Source organism: Fringilla coelebs, assembly GCF_963513975.1.
Source record: "Fringilla coelebs genome assembly, chromosome: 2".
Classification (NCBI taxonomy): domain Eukaryota; kingdom Metazoa; phylum Chordata; class Aves; order Passeriformes; family Fringillidae; genus Fringilla; species Fringilla coelebs.
The window spans coordinates 49,413,036-49,419,124 of NC_140029.1; positions in this window are offsets into that span (position 1 = coordinate 49,413,036).

The following is a 6,089-nucleotide window of genomic DNA, read 5'->3' on the forward strand; positions in this document are numbered from 1 at the left end:
TGTAGGGTGGTTCATTTTGCAGCATCTGACCTTCAGAGTGGCACAGCTCTAATGTGGAAGTGTACTTCTGTACACCATACAGAAATACAATCTGCATACTTTAGAAGTAGAGAGTGTTGAACAACTTTGTTCTATCTGCTGAGAAAGAAAAAAAGGAATCTGCTAAATATTTATCAGGTTCTTGACTGATGTGATAAAACCCCTTTATAACAGGAAGGGTATTGAAATATTGCACATAAGAATTTTGTGGAATTTCCTTTATTGGAATCATTACCAATGTATTACCCAATCTGCCAGGATTAGTTCAAGGTTACTTTTTCTGCCTTGGTGCAGATGTAGATTTTGAGAATGATCTCTTGAGATTCATTCTATCCCTCCTTTTTTCTGGCTTCACAATTTGCCAAGTTCACCCATCCTGCCTGAGTTAGCTCTAACTGAACTCAATAGTACCTGGAAAAATTGCTTTAACAAGAACAGTGCCATTTTGTAATATTGCTGTTTGACTTATATTTTGTTGAAGACCAGAGAAATATCTGTGAATATGCTGTTCATGGACACATTACCAGACACTCTGCTCATGGCCTGCTTTACATTCTGGAAAATTTCCTATGCTGGCATAGCTGGTCTCTAAACACACCATGAAAATAAGCCCATAAGGGCAAGGCACACATCAGAGGTCATTTCCAGGTTAAAGGTTTGTACTGCAAATGCAGTTGCAGCACTTGCAAGTAGCTGCTGAAGCACAATGGAAATTCAATTGCAAATAGGGGAAGCAGGGTCACCAGCAGGGAAATGTGTATGCATTATGTATTCATTAATATATCAGAAGAAAAGTATAGCAAACAGTAAAGCTTTGTTGAAATATAACTGGTGTTCACATTTAAAATACACTACTGCAGAAGTGGGAAATTGGAGATCAAATGAGGAAGAGAGGTGCTGTATTAGGTGTATTTTTTTCCTTCGGAAATCTTTTCCAGAAATGATAGGCTGCAACATCAATGCACACAGATTTGGAAAATACTGAAATGCACTTAACCTTCTGTGTCCCCAGAGTCAGTAAATGTCATTATTAATGATGTTCTCTAATGAAGTGTTTTGTGGACAAAATAAACACTGCAGTTTTCTTGTGAAAAATTCTCTACTCACTTTACTGCAAATAAGTTCTGGGAAAAGTCTTGCAGTTAGGACAATAAAGAAAAAGTAGAGGCATTTAAAAAGAAAATATAACAATCACTTTTATTAAGAAAACCTTTTTATTTAAAGAACTAATCAAAACTAGCTTGAATGCAGGAAGTCTGTGGATTCACCTAGACTTTCTGGGGGAGGGATCAAGCTAAGAAAAATGCTTTACCAAGTATCTTTTCAAGTCTTTGGAAGTCCTGTCAAATGGAGAGGATCAATACTAATGTAGGGAGAGCACATAAACCCTTCAAAGCCATCTGAGCACAGGAGCTGCTGTGTAACCACTCCCACCCTGCCAAGCTGGGCAGCCTCACATGGGAACCACCACTGTGGGACATTGAGCTGCCATCCACGGTTGGAGGGGCAGGCAGCTTTCTTCTTTGACAAGCCCTGCAGCCTTTGAAGCTGGGATCTGCTTGTTCTAAAGGGACTGATTAAAGAGGGAGAGGAAGCTTCAAAAGCCCTCACTGCCTCTGTGAGCTAACTAGTCAGAAGGCTGCGCTGACAACCTCCTATGACACGTACCATAGTTTATTTTTTAACTTGTTCCTCATTCTGCCCTTTAACATTAGCATCTTCTTTCCATTTGTATGTGAGAACACTGAAGCTTGAAGAAACATCATAAAATGAACAGTTCCTCTACTTCAGATGGGACTCTCCCATACTTTCCCCCACTGGGCTTTGTGTATTTTTTGTTTGGAAGTTTCGTTGTGATCCTGATTCAGCAGTGTGATACATGGCTGTGAGTACTAAAGGAATAATTCAGTGGGAAGGGCAGTAATAACTGACACATGGAATAGGAAAGGACAAAATATGGTTAACAATTGGACTCAGTAATAATCTTAGTAACAATTCTGTGATTCTCTGAAAATGCTAACAAAATTCTGAGGATGGGTCTGTAATTCCCCCAGACCTTTGTATGTGCCTGTTCATTTAATTTAATTTCACTCATGTAATGCTGATCTGTGCTAATACTGTCAGATGCAGCCCATTTCAGTCCAAAGCAGGACAATGGACAAATTATCTCACCTTTCTCAGTCCTAGCAGTGAACATTGGGTCAGCATATTCTGCTTATTTCCTTTTCCCACTTCTGTCTGCCCTTGCTTTTCTCAGCTGATTCACCAACTTATCCAACCCCTTACTGAAAAAAGCATTTCACAAGACACCCGTACTAGCGGGAATAAATTTTAGAGATTATCTCAGAGGGGAACTTTCAAATGTCTCCACTTTGATATGTCTTTTCAGAGAGGCCAAGGGTTTTCTTTATTTTGCTGACACTGCATCAGATAACTCAGATGTCCCATTTGAGGAATTCAGATTAAAAACAAAACCAGATCCATATTTATGTAATAAAGAAGCTGACAGAAATGCTTTGGTGATTAGGCAGACATCTAGTTTAACATGTCTTGAAACTGTTGACCTCAGTGATTCACATCTCATCCTTTCAAAGAAAACTTCTTTACTTCACTTATTTTCTCAGTTTATACTTATGCTTTTTATCTTGCTTCCTGTGGCCTAACTCATATTTTATCTGAATCCTCTTGAGATAACAGAGACCACAGAAGACATTCCTTGTTTTCATTTGTTCTGCTTCGGTCTTAGTTGTTAAAAATATGGTGTGAAAAAAAAGGAGAATTTAAAAAAGGAAGGATAATGCCACTTGATCGCAGTAATCATAAAGGCCTGGTCTTGTGGCTTACTCTCATCATGCATTTGCATCAAGGCATTCCTTTCCCCATCACTCTCCAACAAGCTAAGGCAGCAGCTGTCACTCTGCCCCTGCTCCTCCTCCAGTCCTGCCCCCACTCTGCAGACAGCAGATATCCTATTTGGTGTGTCTGTGCTGATGAACAGCACTGGTTTTGGACCCCTGGTTATCTACATTGCCTAGACTTTAATTCTGTGGTTTGGGTCATGGACCACTTCAGTTCTCTGTCTGCAAGACAACCTGCTCCTGAGCCATCAGCAGACTCATGTGACCTCGGAGCCACAGCCCACAAACAGAGTTTGCAGACTTGGAGAAGACTATTGTAAATCAGGACAACCCCCAGAGTCTGGGAGGAATGATGAGGAGGATTCCATTGATATCAGAAGGCTAATTAATTACTTTCTTATACTGTATTATTCTATACTGCATTACACTAGATTACACTGGATCTGCACAAGGACTCAACTCAACTGAACTGCACAGAATCTCGTGACTGTCATCCAACAGTCCCGACACAACACCTGGATTCAATTGGTCAATGAATCAAAACACTCACACCAGAATCCAATCAAGCAAATTCCTTCAGGTAAATAAACTTCCTCAATGCATTCCACTTGTTCCAAAACACAGGAGCAGGAAATGAGATAAGAATTGTTTTTTTTCTGAGGTTCAGAGAATGTGAATCCCAGCAATATCCTTGGGAAGTTGTGCCTTGCTTTTCTCTGTGAAGAGGAATGCAGCCACAGAAGACAAAGGCAGAGCCAGACATCCCATCTACTGCCTTCCTGACCAACCCTTAGGTATGTGGTGAAGCCTCATTGCAGGAGCAGTGTTTGCCCCTGTCACTGACACTGCTCCTGAATCTACTGCTGAGAACCTCTAGGGATGGGTGGCAAATGTGCCTGCCAGAGGATGCTGCCAACAAAATCAGTAAAGATGTACAGTTCCATCATTTTTAGGCAAATAAGTCTTGGGTTAAAATTAAAAGCACAGAAAAGTGACTTGGACTCCTTGCTATAGACCTTTACTCCTTGCTACATGAACTGGAGCAAATGCTATATGCATGACTTGGAGGAATTTCACTTGGAGAAAGAAGGCTGCAGTCTGGAGGGTAAGTTCACTCCACCCTGATGAGGCCAGCTGGCACTGCCCATAGGCAGAAGTGCCTTTGTTTGCAGAACCTGAACTATTAAACACTCTTGATGAAATGGCTTCTTCCAGCCGTGCTGCTGCAGTGCTTAAAAATGGAGAGCAGAGACAGTGCTGCTACCTGCTGCTCCTAGGGACGTGGCTCTCATGCTCACCAAGGGCACCAAAGCTTTTCTGTAGAATTCCAGAATATTCTGAGCTGGAAGGGATGTACAAATGTAATTGAGTCCAATTCTTAAAGCTTGGATGCTAAAAGTTGGTATGTACTGTAAAAATACATTTACTCTAAAAGTAAATGTTAAAAAAAGATTAAAGTTTATAATCAAAAATTGTTTACCATAAAATTAAATTCCAACTTTGATCTTTGCAAAGCATCAGGTAATAACATAAGCTACCACTATAGTCCTGTCACAGTTCTAAAAAGAAAGGAAGCTGCCTTGCCACCCTGTTTTACAGTTTAGTCATTTTAATGCTGTTGTCTTTGGCTAGTTCAGTGTAGAGAGTTTGGCTAGGAATTTACTGAAACTGCAGGCAGTTAACCTCTCACCAGGCTAAGGCTTTATTTTTACAATGCTGTCCTTAAAGAAAGGCACAATGGGCAACAGACAAGAGAGACAGAGGTAAGAACAATAATGCAAGAAAAATATGGCAGAATCCTATTGAAATGCATGACCTAAAAGTGTTAGTCCATGTATTTACTCCTCTTCTGCATCACCTGTCCTATACAGTGAAATGATTAGCCTGAGTCTTGCACACCTTGTCTTTGATAAACTCTATCAGAACTGCACTTAAAGCAACACTGTTTTAAGGTCATATAAGAAACCATCACAACATTTGTCATGCTAAAATGGTACATTATTGGTAAAATATAGTAGCTACTATAGTTGCTATAAAGTTTTGTGGAAATGGGGCACAGATGTTTGTGGCTGGCAAGAGCTGTGGTTTCTGCAAATAAATTCAGTCACAACAGACCTGAACAGTGAAGGATATCTAAGGGTTACTATAAAGTTGGTGCTAATGAAACTATACCGGAATTTTCACAGCTAGGCCTGTGACCCTGACGCATTTGATGACACTTTAATAAAGAATTAGATTAGAATCTGTGATTTAACTACTGAGTTGCAAAAGCTGCCAGAAACTGGCAAAGAGTTTCTTCTTACAACAATGCCTATGTAAATTTTAAAGTAACTGTACTATTTCAGAAATTCAATTTCAGATCTTCCCCCAGAAAGCATTTAGATGAAATACAGAAGTGCATCTGGAAAGACATGCATGCTGTGCAGCCAGTCACGCATCCTGGCAAAAGCTGCAGGGAACTGCAGCCACCAAGTTGAGAGAGGCCAACATTTCAACTTCTATATTTACATTTGCAGTGTTGATTTCACTGGGAGAGAGTTGCTTCCTGGCTTTGGGAACGCCACTTTTTTTTTGTGCTAGATTCCAAAGAAAACTGCTTTTCATATTAAAAACAGTGCTTGGAACACGGTGTGGCATTAACACCTGCTCACTCTTTGTCTTGCAATGCTTTGAATCAGGATTATCCTTGCTTATCAAGTCAAGCTGTCAGCTGCTTCACTACCGAGGTTCATGAGCACCAACTCTGTAAGCCCATTCTTCTTCCCTATTAGAGTCCTTGCTCATGAATCATTCAAATCCCTCATCCTGAACCCTGCTTTCCTGCTGCCTTCAGTAATTTTTATTTGTGCCTGGAAACTCTTCGGGATGTCAAAAAAGAGCCGACTGAAACAAATGCATTCCAAAGTATCTCTTTCCTCCTGCAGCGCAAATTCAGGCAGGTTAGCTTCTAGCACTGGGAGCTTGAACAAGAGTGGAGCAAAGGACATGATCAGCCAGACATGATTGTCAAGTGTGAGAAAAGGACTAACACAGCCTTACCTGCTGGGCAGCCAGGTGCCTGGCATTTCCCAACCGAGGTGTATTTAACTGGGTCCTCATTTGGATGCGTCAGGCTAGGAGGTTTGTGAGTGAAAGCACTGTGGACATACTCAGAGTCCTTTCTAAGGAAAACCACTATGAATCTTAACACAA